Source organism: Homalodisca vitripennis, chromosome X, assembly GCF_021130785.1.
Source record: "Homalodisca vitripennis isolate AUS2020 chromosome X, UT_GWSS_2.1, whole genome shotgun sequence".
NCBI classification, from domain to species: Eukaryota; Metazoa; Arthropoda; class Insecta; order Hemiptera; family Cicadellidae; genus Homalodisca; species Homalodisca vitripennis.
Genome location: NC_060215.1, coordinates 108,453,096 through 108,470,214, shown reverse-complemented (window position 1 = coordinate 108,470,214; position 17,119 = coordinate 108,453,096).

Below are 17,119 nucleotides of genomic sequence, written 5' to 3'. Positions count from 1 at the left end.
TATATACATCAATATTTATGATGTAATGTGTGTAATATATGATGTTAAATTATATTTTGGTGACACACAGAACCAAAGGTATATATATATATACATCAAACAAAATATATACATCAATATTTATGATGTAATGTGTGTAATATATGATGTTAAATTATATTTTGGTGACACACAGAACCAAAGGTATATATATATATATATATATATATATATATATATATATATATATATATATATATATATTTCAATGCTATGCAGTTTCGTTTTACTCCTTTTTGTTAAAGTATTTTAACTGTTTACCTAGTAGTTATTCGACTTTCACTTGAACTTTCACATGTATATAAATAAATTCAGCATTCTCCGTTTTTACCGTATAAGCAGCAGTTTACGAAATAGAAGTATGGTACTTTGGGATTATACCGACCACACCAGTATGAAGAACACAAACATATAAATTTATAGAAACAAACATGATACAACGAAAAAAAAACAACTGTTTAATTATAAAATTACAAACTTACAAGTGTTTCCAGGTATTGTGATCGGTATCGTTGTCGCTGTTATCTTATCTTTCTCGAGAATCCCGATTACGGCAGGCCGCGCGGCATCACATGATTTGCACGTTAGCCTACATAATTGCCTTTCCATTACAATTCAATTTATATTTCTGATCAGCCCCTCTAGAATTTGATATTTTACTGATAGGTACTATCTCGAGGGATATTTTTCTTTCGTCGACATCAGCGCGGGGCAGCACCGGAGGTGCTGCCGAAGCCCGCGCTGATGGCCGGAGGCACTCGCATTTTGGGTGGCGGAATGTGATCAAGAATAAAAACAAGTTTTGAGTATTTTTTCAATAAAGAGTTTATTAATGTTTGTTTTTGTTGAATTTTTGTGTTTGGAGAAATGTAGAGGTAAAACACGGAAGTACAACAAAGCGACGCGACTCTGCAATCACGTTATCTACTAGACCGCTCGACTTTGACCTCTGTCTGAGGATGGGGAGGGGTTTGCGATAAGACAATTCCTGTTTTATATTGACGAAATATTGTTCTACGCTAATCTAGTAATCAGTAGAAGCAAAATGTCAAATAACGATTCATGTCTGGGTGTGGTCGGTATAATCCCAAAGTACCAGAAGTATTTTCTGCTTCCTGCAAATATTTGCAGTAATGCCGTGCCCGCTTAATGCCCTTTCAAGTACACTCGATGTACAGGCACTATTTGTTTACTATATCCGGCCCCTTAGCTCTAACCATTAGCAAACTTGTAATAGAACAGCTGAACTGTGCTTTAGGGTTAGTTTAAAGTACTACATACATCCTTAAAAAATATTCGGAGGAAACATACAATTTCTATACAACCAAAGATGGATAAGCTACCAAATTCGTATAATAGGATGTTTTAAGAAATATATTTAGGTTTACCATTTTAAGATATATTTAAATTTAATTTTCTGAAAGTTTTGAAAATGGTGTTAAAATCGTTATCAAACAGAAAGTGAATCGAGCACGAGTGCACATCAAGGGTGTTCATTACAGCTGAATTGACAAATTAAATATACACATGGCTTATGCTATCTCGAACCAATCTGTGATCCAAAACGCTATCTGGAAACACCCAATAGTTTTAAATTTAAAATGTGTCAATGTCATTGTACTAACTAAAGAGTTGTTTATACTCAACAGATCGAGTGCCATGTTGTAATAAAAACAGTATTAATTTCGAGAAGCAAAATTTCCTTTAAGTCATTACAGAAGTTTATTACAGGTCTAGATATAAATAATAATATGTTAATTACCTAAACTCTTCATACTAGATTTACCATCATGACAAGAAATACCTGAACGTTTTGAGATGATGTAACCAATTGTAAAACGTTAGGTACGTTAAATATTTTATGATTAAAAAAATAATTATGTGTATGAAACTAATGTATGTAAGAAAAGTAATACTGAACAAGAGACATTTGAAATTGGGTCGAATTTTTCAAACCAAATTCTAAGAATACGTCCCATGCAAAAAAAACCCATTTCTACGGCTGTACATACAAATATATAAAACTGGCATATGCGTCTTATATTACAATGGTTGAAATTGAATTTTGTTGTAAGACATTATCACATAACAGTATAACATTCTAGAAGACAATAGTATTAACAGGACACTTGAACGTGTATATGATCACATTCTGGGTTTCGCTGTGTTCTGGTCTCAAGCCCTATCTGCCTGTTTGGAGGTGTTCTCCAGAGGGGAGAGATGTTTTTAGTCCGCCATCCTTTATCCTTGATATTTAATTAATTATTGGAAGAAAACTATTGTAATAATGTTTTTGTAAAAGTACGTTTAAATAAGTACTTAAAAACAACAAAAATCGTAAACAAATGCAAATTCTCAGCTTTAAATTTAGGGGCTATACTGGGCACAAAAACTGGAATTTATCCGAGTCATCGCACATTAGAACAATAATATAGTTTACTATAAATATTAATTAAACTATAAAAATATAAAAACCAAATTTTAAACGAAGTCAACTTCGAATTTGACACTTATGCTTGCCATTTTTTATTTCTACTTATTTATTTTTATTGCCATTTTAACTGATAGAATCAATCCACCTGACCAGTAGAGGGGCAGCAGGTGTATATATTCTGACCTTGTACACAAACGGTCCATCGAGAAACTGCGTTTACCTGCAAATTAGTTCTCGAATTGCGATTTCTTTGTGTGTTTGATGAAGACTACGGAAGGGTTTGCCTCTAGAACCTTTGAAGAGTAATTGTATTTATCTGTCTGTGGCTTGTGAGGTGCGCTGGTACAGTAAGAAGATAGGAAATGGAAAGTTGTCCTGTACTCATCTAACAGTCCAGATGTAACCTCAGCTTGTTACCAATATATAATCCTTACTGAAGTAGGTAAATGATGTTTAACTCTGTATGAATGAGTAAACTACTGAGGGCTGATTGAGGTGAACTGTATAGTTCTCAGACATGTGACACAGAAATGTGACGACTAGAAGGAAAGCCTTCATTACATTACAGAAATGTACAAATAAACGTGTTTAATATCCAGTAATTAAAAGTGATGTAATAGCGGGCTGGATTTTACATGCAGAACAAAGATGTACACTCTAGCTGCTATGATATTCACAAAATAAATAACACCACGTGTGCTCGTCAAATGACATACTATAACACTATAACTATGAATGAATCGCAAAAGTTGCAAAAATACACTGTTTTGTTTTTAACATGGTTCATTACTTTAGACAGATTTTAATTGCAAACGTTTAATAGAGCCACGATATAAGGATGGTATAAGGTATTGATTTTAGCATTAATATTATCTTGGCTTACGTGTATAATGTTGTTTGTGTATTAAATTTAAACTTCAGCACGTTTTTATTAACGGGTATCTATTTACTAATAGATACCCGCGGCTTAGCACAAAATTAAATTTAGAAAATATACTAAAAATAATTTAAATTTATAAATATACATCATAGGGTGATCAAAGTCTGAGGTGTATGTGTATGTGTGTTAAGTTTTTATGAGTTCTTTACGGGGTTTCAATCTCCCACGGTATTATTTAATCAAATCAATGTTGGGTGACATCAAATTTCATCGCTATTTGTTATGGTTGTGGATTTTGTTGATATTAATTTCAACAAAACAAAATTCTGTTCACTATAACTATATTGCATTTATATTTTCATGTACAATCTACGAATGTATGTATGAAATATAATGTGTATTTATAAATATAAAATATAAAAGTGTTCATAGTAGTTAAGATTAATTAAACGCCAATATAAACAAAGTTATTATGGGTAGTCTAAATTAACAAACCTCTATAAAATACCAGAAGTAGTTAATTTAAATACAGTTTATTGTTGTGATACATTAAGGGAAGTAAACACCCTAAAGTAGTTTAGACTAATGACATTGCTACTAAGCAACTAAATTTTGCATAAGTTTTGGTTATTTTCGAGTCTTCATAGTTAAATAGATCAGAGAAATTTGACTTATAATAATGGAAAACGGTACGTAAATATATGGCTACTATATAACTGGATTTCAGTGAAAACTGTATTAAATAACATGCATAACATTTTCTCTAAATTAAATCTTTTTAATCATAAGTATTATTTGCAACTATATAGTGTACATGCGAAACTTACTGTGCAAAACTGTTGTGTTTGTACCGATTCAGGATGTCTAATCCTAGTGGCTTGTGATTGGTGAGAACTTTGAAACGTTTTGGAATTACTTTGTACAGTTTGTAAAATGCTCCAAAGATTTTCTAGTCCATTCAATTAAAAAAAATCATGATTCATATGTAACCTCTGAAGACATACAAAAATGCAGGTTCAGAGGAATCATGCTTCTTACTCTTCCTCCTCACATGAGCCTCAAGCTCCAACCCCTAGCCCAATGAAACTCAAAAGACTTTATTTTTGTTGAGAATGTAAATTGCATAGGAAATGTCAGTACATAAAATAACACCAACTAATTAAATTGCTTAAAATTAAAATGCTTATATCAATTAAAACAATGGATGCTGTAATATTCTTTTAGAAAAAAAATGTTTTCAACTTCTTCCTAAAAGAATTAGTGGTCTCCTTGTACCTTGCGGTCAACTTGTTAAAAATCATGATGCAAAAATAAAACGTATGTTTTCAAAAGAAGGAAACTTTTCATACTATGAAGGAAGGGCCAAGGCACTATTCACTCGGGGGAATTATTTCCACCCGTCATTTCCCGTGACTGCAGCTAAAGATTGAAAAATTCAGATCGTTTGTAGAGAAAATTCTAGTTACCATATTGGTTTGTGTACCCAAGCTAAAATCAGCATTAGCATATATCTATGAGAACAATTTATGGGGCGATAGACGGTCTGTAATCAGAATTTGAATACGGTGACCATAATAATCATCGGAAAATTCATGAATGCTTTTACCATTAAGGTTTTTCGAGGTTGGGGTCAAGAAGTTGAGCAAAAGGTTCGTTAATACTGGTGGACATGAGGGTTAAAATTAAAATTGCATAACCCAACTATGATTAATTTGCACACAACACGCTTGCCGACCAGGTTAAAATGAGGGCCATGGCGAGTGTATGTATTTTTAGTACGTCAGTGGGTATAGACGTTACAGTACTGTAATTTGAATATGTATTACTTATAATCTGATTAATGAAAAATATTTTATCATTGAAACTTCTATTACCAAAATGGAGATGGACGCCGATAGCAATAATGTTGGTATTAAGTTCACTAATACAAAGAGAATCATCAGTCTTCACAATCCTATGTTGATATGTCCTTATTCCCTGCCATAATAACTATGCAATCCTCAGAACCAGCATTATCCAACTCCAGGAACCAGATATATCTCATTCTGGATACAGGACTAAAGTGACATCATTTTGAATAAATGTTAAAAGTTAGCTAATCAAATTTTTGCTATAAGACGACCGTGACTATTAATTAAAACAGCAATGATTTTAATTTGGGTTGAGTGACAGAAACCTGCCCGGAGCCAACACATTGCACGTTTATTGCACTAAAATCATCTGATTCACCTGTACATACATTTTTTGAGTCAAAATGTGAACAAGATCCTCCGAGTAATACAGTCTGATGTACCTTATAGTGTACATATGACTCTATTATCGGTGACATAGTTTACTGTCAACAAGTTAGTGGTCTTAATTAATTAACTTTTCTTTGTGCGCTTCTTTTTAAGTTTTATAACTTTTTACCATTACCACTATTGCTATAATACTTAGCAATAATGGTTTTCCTGTTGCTATTATTAACTACACTCGGTACCTACAATACCTACCAGCCTGGGCCGAAAGTGATGCTGTGTCTGAGTATAAGTAATTAATGATTCAGTTTTAATTGCTTTCTTAACATTTGTTAGTGCAGTTTTGGCTATTCCGGTATAAACTGTGAACGTTCGTATTCATCACACACGCTCAAACCTTACTGGCCATCGTAAGTGTTCCTAGTATGAACATCGTTTAGTAACGAATCAATTCATAGGTTATCATCAAGACATCAAAGATACAATAACCCCATGTTTTAATCTTTTCCGTCTTACATATGAATGACCTCTATTCTGCGCAATTTTGTCACGCATACAGGTGTACCAGTTATCTTTCTCGGCAATTAATCTAAGATACTGCGCCGTTGGAGAGAGTCAAACCGCCTCCGCCATCAAGCGGCGGCCGGTCTGACAGCTGCGCTGCAGGCCGTGTGCACAAGCACCCGCCGGCCGCTCGCTGCAGTGCCTGCATACACCGCGACGCAACCCACTCGGCAATGCTGTCTGCATGTTGACGCGCTGGCTTTCTGGCGCTGCCGCTTGTTATTGTTATGTTTGAGGGAACTTGTGATGACGGAACTTTTGAGGGTGTCATAGCACAAATTTGCTCACAGTTGCGAGCAGTCCAAGCCAATTACCCCGATATAGACTTTACGTCCCTTGAATCTGTCATAAGCGAACTCCTAGTGAAAATTGATACATAACTCTCTTCTTTAAAAACCCTGGAGACTCGTTGCGATCACCTTCAAGCGGAGAATGACAACTTGTCCGCCATGGTTCAAGAGGAGAAGTGCCAAAGACGTCTTCAACTAAATGACTCTTCTTTGAATGCTCAGGAATATATTTTAGACGAAAAAGAGTCACTCGTTAGGAATAATAGTTTATTGAAAGATAATATAAGTAATTAATAAGCTTATCAGGGTTACTCTTGACCACAGTGCTTCAATGCAATCATTGGTTGAGAAAGAATCTTTGATAGTACAGCTTAAGAAAACCATAGATGAGTATGTACATAAACAATCAAACTTACTTAACTGCATTGAGCTGTTGAAGTCCCAACAAAAAATCTCTTAAAATAAAGCCTGGTACACAAACAAAAGGTTTAATTTTAAGATTGACGATTTGACTGAATTGTCATGTTCTAGGCATATGAACTCATATGAATGTGGATTGAGAGTTTCTGTTAATTTCATAATTGACGGTTTTTGTAGCCATAAGTTTGGAGACAGGATCTTATTTCCAGAGGGGTATGATTATATTCGACAGGGTACCCTACCCTTTCAGTCAGAAAAATTGATACGTTAGTTTAACATTGTTCCACGAATACACTCACTATTGAGAGCAGCTCTCAAACTGAGTCGCTTAAAGAACCTGAGCCAAGCAGCCAAATTGATATCAAATGGACTGTCATCTAACCGAAACGTAAACACAATCCTTCTAGGTTACCCCAGAAGGTTCCAAACCACCCTTTTGTTCGATCTGGACCTGTTATTAGCTGTAGTAATAAGTACAGTGTGTTGAGGGAGCAGTCATTAGTCAAAGTTCGTCACTTAACATTTAAAAACTGCTCTGGACTGTTTAGTCATAGTATAATAAGCAGTCCTACTGGTCTAAATAATAACTTAGTTTGTAAGAAGAGAAACTTTATCACTGCTTCAAGACCTATTCATAACCTATTAGTGAACTAAGATGTAACTAATAATAGTCAAACTCCATCCTGTATAAGCAATAATGCTGCATGGAGGTGAGCGCTTTTGATTGGTGATTCAATCCTTAGATACTCGGGTACGTAGTGTGATAGTAATGGCGTTACAGTTGATGTTAATCCTGGCGCTAAAATCAAACACATTAAGCAGAAACTGATTACAGATTTTAATCACCAACCAGGAGTGATCTACCTACATGCTGGCACCAATGATGTTAAATTAGGCTACAATGGAGGGCCGAGTTATAATGGGGGCTCGGGCAAGAAAGTAGTGCTTGACAGCATGGCAGACTTGTTGTTCACCTGCAGTACAAACTTCCCTGAAGCTAAAGTGCGAGTATTTTTTAACAACATATTAGTACGTAGCGATGTTAGTCAGAAAGCTCTTTTTGATTTGAATAGCCAGTTAGAGCTGATAAGGTAACTTCGGGGTGATATTCATGCAGAATGCTGGGTGTGTGAAGAAACGGCACCTAGCGAGAGATGGGAGATATCTGAATAGAAGTGGAAACTACCGACTGGGTCGTTTGATGCTTTCTGGAGCTTTTGGATATGGACGAGATGAGTAATGTTGGTGTGAATTCATCTGTAGAGTCGAGCAATCCTGAGCCTTCATCCTTAGTGTTGATGCAATCATCCGTCCCTTCTTCCCATTCGGGAAACGAACAATTTTTTCGCCACCAAATAGTCGCTTGATGTCTTCTCATCTTGCTTCTCATCCAGACGTTGCTCTTGTACAGGAAGACGTAAACATTACTTTGGAATCCAGTAAGAAACTGGAAATCAAATTGCTTCATCAGAACGTGCAAGGCATTTTGCCTAAGCTTTCAATATTGGAAGTGATGTTGGAGGTAACTTCTCCTCATATATTGTGTGTTTCTGAACACTTTCTGAAACGAGCCGAGCTGGATGCCTTTAAACTGGCTGGGGTTTCAGTTGCTTCCAGTTACTAGTCCGAGGGAGTTTAAAGAGTGCCATGGACGAAAGTGGTTCTACCAATATTTCGTTGCAATAGAAGCACCTTTGAAATTCTGGAATAGAGGCAACAACATTAACGTCTTGCTTCTTGGAAGTGTTTGTTTAATTAATTTCCATGTAATTTTGGTACAAGGCGGAGTCAATTAGAATAGTTATGTAGAGGTTTTGATGTATTTTTATTTTATATACACGTTTTAAAATGTAGAAAAGATTTAAAAATTTTTTTCCACATTCTAGGCCTTTTAGAATGAATTTTACATATTTACGACAGTCATCATTGAAAAATATAATTATGATTGTTACTCTTATTTGTAGTTTGATACTTATATGTGATATTTAAAACTAAAAAAGATTATATTTAATGGTGTGAAAGTATCTCCTGCAAGAATAAATACAAACCCAGAATATGTGGACTGCCCTTAGCAGTCATCTCCATAATTACACATTTATACGTGAATAAATATATTGTTTCCATACACATCCACAACAACTAACATAGTAGTGAAAACGTAGATACTTTTTAATCTTTTCACATCGATATTAATACGTAGATTGTATCCAACCACACACCCTACTTTATCATATATCTCTACAGATGTAGATGTCTATATTTAGTGTTTCTTGTGTTTTTTCACGTTATCACCAGTTGATATTTGGCTGGATTAGTATGTATATTAAAATGTTACTGAACACAGATTATAAACACGTCAAAGATGAGAATGAGATAGTTTTGAAAAATCAATTTCCTTTTGGTAATAATGGCTGTGATATTAGTATTAAAACATGGAAATTTAATCAAAGAAATTTAGAGAAAATTCTTTAACAGAAACCTTATTTTTTATATGTGCTAATCTTTTCAAAGTTATTTGACGATGTAGCTGTTTGCTAATAATTGTAAATTAAGAAGGCAATATTTAATTAACAGTTCTTTACGATTTTTTTACAGACTATCGGTTAAATGTATAACGATTGACTGAGTATGCGTTCAGAAAAACAGGTTCTCTATAATTTTTTTTTAGTGACTGAAACGTGGTTATCAAAAACTAAATACACATTTACTTTACTACAAAAAATAATAGAGAAATTCATATGCTTACGGACAAATTACCACTCTACATCGAAGTAAAGGTTAAACTTCATAACTGAATCACTTATTTGAGAAACAAAACATATCCTTAAAATGTAACTTTCGGAAAACTCAATAAAACTTAATATCTCCCAAAATGTGTACCCACTAATGGAGTTTGTTGTATTATAATATTTATAGGTTATACCTTTAGTGGTTCAGTTGCTAGGTTTCATTCAGTATTGTTAGGATTATTTTTTATAAAATTATTAAATATTGGACTTGTATGGTTTCTCAAATAAACGAGGTCATTGGGCGAAATGAATTGAACAATAATTTGTAAAAACTTACTTTAATATTGCGACCTCGTGTCGTCGCGACCGGAAGGGGGGACCTTCCAGAGGAATAATCCGTGGATCCGCCACTAGATTCCCTCTATCCAAAACCTAACCAGCTTTGATGATTAAATAATAACTAATAATTTGGATATAGTACCGAAAGGTTCCCTAACAATTATATCAAGTCCCAGGCCACGTACACTCACTTTACCCGTCCGCTTCACCCGATCGCTGCACAACGACTCGCCGCCACGACCTCCGGTCCCAGCTTGCTAATCTAGCAGGAAACATCCTACTCGAACATGTCCAGAAGAATTCCGGATGGTAGGAGGCTCCTATTGTTTGAGCTAAGGGCTAGAGGTCAGCGCAGCTGGCTATCGCGTTCGCGGCTACTGAAGGATTACGCGCGCCAAATTCAAATCTGTAGCGGCACTCGCCGCATCCTCCCCTCCTTCTCCAAGGAGTTCGAAGGCTTAGCCATTAAGAGTGGTAGAAAGGGTGAGAGGAAAGTTATCTGGAAGTGAACCAGTTATAGTTAAATTGAGCCAAATATCTTAAACTAGAACGCAGAGCTTACAAAATTTTCAAAAAAACACTACCATGCAGAAAGGCGGTGCAGAAACCGCGCCCGTTCTCGCTGAACAGCTCCAGTCCTCAACCACAGACAAATTCAACCCATAAGTGGAAAGCAACAAAGACCTATACATCACCAATATGTCACATACCTGCTATATACTTCTAACTCTTCCAAGGTTAAGGTTGGGCTTCTTTAAAAAGTTTAATTAAATTATAGAAGGTAATCCAGGTCAAAGGAATCAGGATTCTGGAAACCGTGTTTGACTGAGAATCACGACCTTCATTCAGCCCCATCATCAGACTCAGATTTCCCTCCAAAAATAGGCCAAGTAGGAAAGGAGAAGTTAAGGATATATTATTCTTGTGTAACTCATAGAATATTTCTTCCATCGTAGCTGGCCATAATCCTAGTCCTTTCCCCTTACTTCCCTCCCCCCCTCCCGCTGCGGGAGACAAGCCTGCTACCAACAAGCCAATCTACCGGACGCAGAATGAGAGGGAGTGAAAGGTCCCCATGACCTCTCTGGAAGAACATATACAATTAATTGTTTTGTTCATATTCTTTCAATATTTGAAATACAGGAAAGGTGGTGAAAAGATGAAATGGCCATTGGAGAAATAAATCCAAATCTAAATGATGAGGTCTCCTAGTGACTACAGTCATAAGAGGCAAGGAAAGAGGAGAATTGGTCTGCTAACAAGTTCTTTAAACTTATCTACCCTATTAGTTTTTCAAGATTGTTTGGTGACATATGGCGAGTAGTATTCCCTAAATGGAGTGTTCAGATCGAGAAGGAATGGGCCAACAAACAATAACTCAAGAGAAAAAAAACCCGTTGGCTCAGAGTTAGTAGGCCAGGATATGATTGGTAATAACCATTAATTTGTGGATAGGATAACCACTCTATATAACTAACACATACAAATAAATATACATATAACTGACCATTATAAGGTCGTAACACGCATGCTCGAAAATACAAAGTAATATCTATCACGAAAAACCATACACGAACACTAAATTACACAGAGATAAACATTTATAGCAATAAATAAGGTTTGACTAACTGGCGTGAGTGCTTCGCTATAGCTTTAGCCTAGTTGTATATAGGAGAATACTTTGTTGAACAGTCGACTATAAGGGAAATGCTAAATAATGTCGGTTCTAAAGCTGTTATCGATACAAATTATTCTCTATCCCTAATTGCCTTAAGTTATAACTTAACAAAAACAAAAAAATGAATAGGATAGAGATAGTTAAAGATGTGTTAATGAAGTTTGTTTGGGATTGCGCATAGGAGGCAATGAGACTGTCGCTGCTCCCATTATTGATTACAGAAAAAATATATAAATAAATGCTAAATCATGGAAGCTGTAAATACTTCAAAACAAACAAAATCTAAACGGCAGATCTCATAACCACCCATCCCCGTGTAAGTGTATAGTAGACAGTTTGGACCAATCATCAGAATTGCCAAACCCAACACCAGGTAGCAAGAGGAGAGCACACGCAGGTGAACTCCTTAGCCAAATCCACCTCAGTGCCAGGCAGAGCCACCAATGCAGGGTTCCAAAGAAGAGTAGAAAAAGAAAAGGAAATGTTATTTGTAAGGTGTAAAATGAAAGAAGAATGAAAATAAACTCAAATTAAACCTAATATCACAATGGCTTTTTCGGAATAGAGGAAATATCTAGTGGCAGAGATATTGTCGTGGAGTTGGGAGAATGCACTTTTTAATATGGGATACATGTGCTGACCTCACAAATTTCTTGGTTTTTGGGTCACGCAAGGCAACTGTTACAGGGGAAGTAAAGGTCTCAATTTCCAAAGGTTTAGACCACATAGGCTGCAACTTGGCTGAGATGTGTTTGGGTGCATTACTCAGGTTAAATAGTCGATACATAACTGTATCACCCACTCTAAAGGGAACCTGTGCTCGACCTTTATTATACTGTTTGGATACTTTATCCTTAGCACGGATCAGATTGTCTAGAGCTTTACTCCATCTCTGTTCCATGTTTCTTGGTTCAGAATTAGGTTCTAGAAGTTGGTCAAGATTCCATTTATTTTCCAAAGGAGTGCGGATAGTGTATCCCAAAAATATTTCAGAGGGTGATGTGCCAGTGCTCTCGTGCTTAGAAGAATTAAAGGCGGTTTGAAAATAATGTAGGTTTTCATCCCACTGAGTATTGTCTTTGTGGTGGAAAATTCGCAAGGCAACTCCGATATTTTTGTTCACACGTTCAGCGTGTGAACTTTTCGGGTAATAAGGAGAAGTCCTAATGTGTTTAATCCCAAGCTCATCGCACATGTTTTTGAACTGATGAGATTTGAAACAACTGCCAGAATCGGAGACAATAGACTGGGGAAACCCAAAGTAGGAAAATAGGCCTCGTTTAAGGGCATTTACTGTAGTTAAAGCTGTTGAATTCTTAGTTGGGATCATGACAGAAAATTTGCTAAACGCGTCTACAATGGTTAGTAGCCACTGGTGACCACGTTTGGTTCTAGGGAGAGGACCAACATAGTCAATCATGATCTTTTCAAAAGGTCTTTGAGCTAGATCAGACGATAGATAACCATATTTTGTGTTTGGGGCTTGCTTACAGCGCTGGCACTGCAAGCATGATTTAACCATGTTAGTTATTGTTGTAGTAAGATCAGAACTGTAAAATATTCTTTTTAACCGATTTAGTGTTTTGGAGATTCCCAAATGTGCTCCAACTGGGGACGTGTGATACATGGCAAATAGCATGTGGTGCATGTAGTTTTTTGGGAACAACAACACGCGGTCTGCTCTGGGAAGGGGTTTTATAGACTAAGACATTATCAATTATTTCATAGTTTGAAGGGTGTTGTCCAGACTTAATTGACTTAATTATACTTTTTAATTCTGGGTCTAGGGCTTGATGTTCTCTTATGTCTTGGAAGGCTTCTGGTAGAGAGAAAAGAACTAAACATTTTGAGGTAGGATTTTTGGGTTTGTTTGTTGAAGGTGTTGAACTTGTGTCATCTTGTTGGGGAGTTGTGGAGTCTTCCTCGTACAAACGAGAGAGGCAGTCTGCAACAACGTTCTCTTTGCCCTTAATGTGACTGACTTGAAATTTAAATGCGTTTATTAAGGCAATCCATCGTGCTATTTTTCCAATTTGCCTGGGGTTGTTCAGCAACCAGGAAAGAGCACTATTATCCACAAAAAGAGAAAATTCTCTATGCTCTAAGTAAGTTCTGAACTTTTCCAAAGCAAACACAACAGCAAGAGCCTCCAGTTCAAAGGTTGAGTAGTTCTTTTCATGGAGGTTCAGGGCACGACTGGCGTAAGCAACAGGTGCTAGGCTGCCATCCAAAGTTTCCTGGGACAAGACCGCACCCACAGCCGTGCCAGAGGCATCGGTCTGCAACGTGAAGGGTTTTTCAAAGTCGGGCAGCCTCAAAACAGGTGAAGATACTAAAATTGTTTTAAGGGTTTTGAATGCCTCCTCCTGAGAAGGTCCCCATATGTATGGAACGCCCTTTCTTTTTAAAGAATTTAAAGGTTCCGAAATCTGAGAAAAGCCTTTAATGAATCTCGAGTAATATGAGCACATTCCCAGAAACCTAGAAAGTTGTTTTAAATTCTTAGGTGTTGGGTAGGAGTCGATAGGTTTACTTCTGTCAGGATTTAGACTGATTTTACCATTATGAAATATGTGACCCAGGAATTCTATTCTAGGAGATGCCACAACCATTTTTTCAGGACTAACAGTCAGACCAGCATCTCTAAGCCTGTCTAAAACTATTTTAATATGCTGTACATGCTCGTTGAAACTGTTACTGAAGACAACTAGGTCATCAAAATAAACAAAAAGGAATTTGAATTTTATATCTCCAAAGACTTTGTCAAGTAGATTTGCCAAAAACCATGCCACCGGAAGCTAAGCCGAAGGGCAGATAGTTATACTCGTAACAACATGTGCTTGTGACAAAAGCCGTATATTTTTTGGAATTCTCATCAAGAGGAATTTGATTATAAGCGCTTACAAGGTCCAGGTGGGAAAAATGAGAAGCCTTCCCTAAATACTGGAGTGCTGACTCAACCGTTGGCATGGGAGTGTTCTCCAGCTCAACCATCTTATTTATGAGACGGTAGTCTACCACCATGCGACTTTTTACCATTCTTTTTCGGGACTAAAAACGCCGGACTTGAATATGGAGAGTCACTAGGACGAATAATACCCTTACTCAACAGGTCTTTAATATGGCTGTTTAGCTCTTTCAGTTTGGGAGGAGCATAATGAAAAGGTTTTGAGCGGACAATCTTATTAGTTGTTATACGGATGGTATAAGATATTAAGTTGGTTTTGCCAAGGCATGGTGTTATGGTATCCGGGTACTGCTGCAATAGGTTTTTTAAAATGTGTTTTTGTTTTGTGTTCAAGTTTTCTCCTAATGTTGGTGCTGTATGAGTTGATTCTATGTTGGGTTGAGCTGACTGATCCTGGAATTGATTAATAATTAAGGTTGTGTCAAAGGAAAAAGTTATTTTACGCTGAGCCGCATTGATCACCATTTTACTGTGATCTACAAAGTCCAAACCCAAAACAACTGCCACCGGTAGGCTATCTGATACAAAGAAAGGAAAAGTCCAGGAAAGGTGTAAAATTTTAAAATGCAATTTAATCTGTTTTTTGGAAATTCATGTAAGTACCATTCGCTGTCATGGCTTGAGTTCTGGTGTTAAGTGAGTTGACGTAAAACCCTTTACCTTTCTGTAGATCCTTAAAGACTGACCCAGATATTATTGAGTATGTGGAGCCTGTATCAACTAGTGCTTCAAGTCTGATTTCTTTTATGGATAGCCAGATAGTAAGGGGATCTACTTTGGGCAAGGAAGGTGCCATAGAGCGGACAGGGCGATTCACCTTCGGTTTAGGGGAGACAATTTCCCTGTCTAAAAATGCTTCCCTGGGAAGTTTAAATGTTTCGGCCTGGAATTGGACTGACCAGAATAATTAGCTTGCCTATTCTGCTGACCGTTTTGGTAGTTACGCTGACTTGTGTTGTTTTTTGGTGTACTATATTGGCCTGAATGGTTATTTCCTGATTCCAAGTGTGAATGACCGCCATTATGACTATTTTGAGGTTTATATCGATTAAAGTTACGTGACCGGTAATTTTGGTAGTGGTGTTGACCGTTAGTATGGTTGGAGTGGCCAATACTTCGGTTGTAAAACAATTTGTTGTTCTGTTGAAAACTTTGATTATATGGTACGGAACTATAAAGGGATGTACGTGGGGGTACGTTGGTTTGTGGAGTGTCATAATATGTAAGACGTAGGTCATCTACCGTGGGGGCCAATTTTAAAAGATCATTAATGCAGTGTGGTGTTATAAGTCCTGATAAGCAGGCTCTAGTGGAGGGATTGAGACCTGCCATAATAGTAGTAAAGACAACTGCATTATCTACTGTAGGGTTTAAAAATGTAAACATGGCACTAATGTTGTGTACATAGTCAGCTAAGGACTCTGAGTTAGTTTGCTGGCGGTACAAAAACTGATTCTGAGCTTCCCTCAGTGTTCTATCAGTTAAGAGTGAAGTACGTATTGTCTGGACCAGTGAGAGCCAACTAAGATTAGACGTGATAGCATTTAACCATATACCACGAAGTCTACCCTCAGTCCGCGGAATAGTATTCGTAATAAATAGTTTGTCACTTACAAGGTTCAAGTTGAATATTTCTGTAGCTTTAATTACAAATTGTACGAGGTCTGGGAGGGACGAACCTGAAGTCATAGGCAGGGCTCTAATCATTTCGCGAACAACAGAAGGAAATGTCGCATCACTATCTCTATTATGGCTTGAGAATAACTCGGCAATCTGTGAAGACACTACTTCGGTAGTGCGTTCAACTGTTGTTTGTGTAAGTTGTTGCATAGCCACTATCAAATTTTGTATACTCGGATCTATTATTGTTTGTGAAGGTGTGTATGTTATTTTGGACTGGCCCTCAGATTGTTGTGTGACTGTTGGTGTTGTAACATCAGTCGAGGCTGCTGTAGTTTCTAATTTGGACTCATTAATATTTTCGTCTGAGTCGATTTCACCTAATTTATATTTTTCTTTAATATAAGCACGAAGCTGAACTCTCATTCCCTCAAGTGTACCTGCTGGTGTGATGCCCAATAGAGAGCATTGATCCCGGGCCTGAGTTGCTTTTAACTCTTTAATCCACGCTACAGTTTTGGGAATATTGTCTGGTTTATACATATTTAAAGAGAGCGAAAATAAGAACACAATAAGCTATACAAGGGAAACTGGTACCAATATGTTTACTTTGTAATTATTAGACTAGAGGAGTCTGAAAACAATAACAGTAAAAAACAATTATTTCAAACAACTTGGGCTGACCTAGCTTTGAGAAAAATACAGCAAACCAACACCTACTGGGGAGGAAAAAAATCAGGTAGTTACTTTAATAAATTATAAATTAGTTTTATATTGATGTTAAAAAAGTTTAAGTAGTTTAATTTTTTTAATATTTACTCTGTAAATTAGCTAGTATATCTCTTTTGAATAAATAAAAAGTTATTATATTCAAATTGCATTGTTATACTTATAATTATTGTAACAACAGTTTAAGTACCT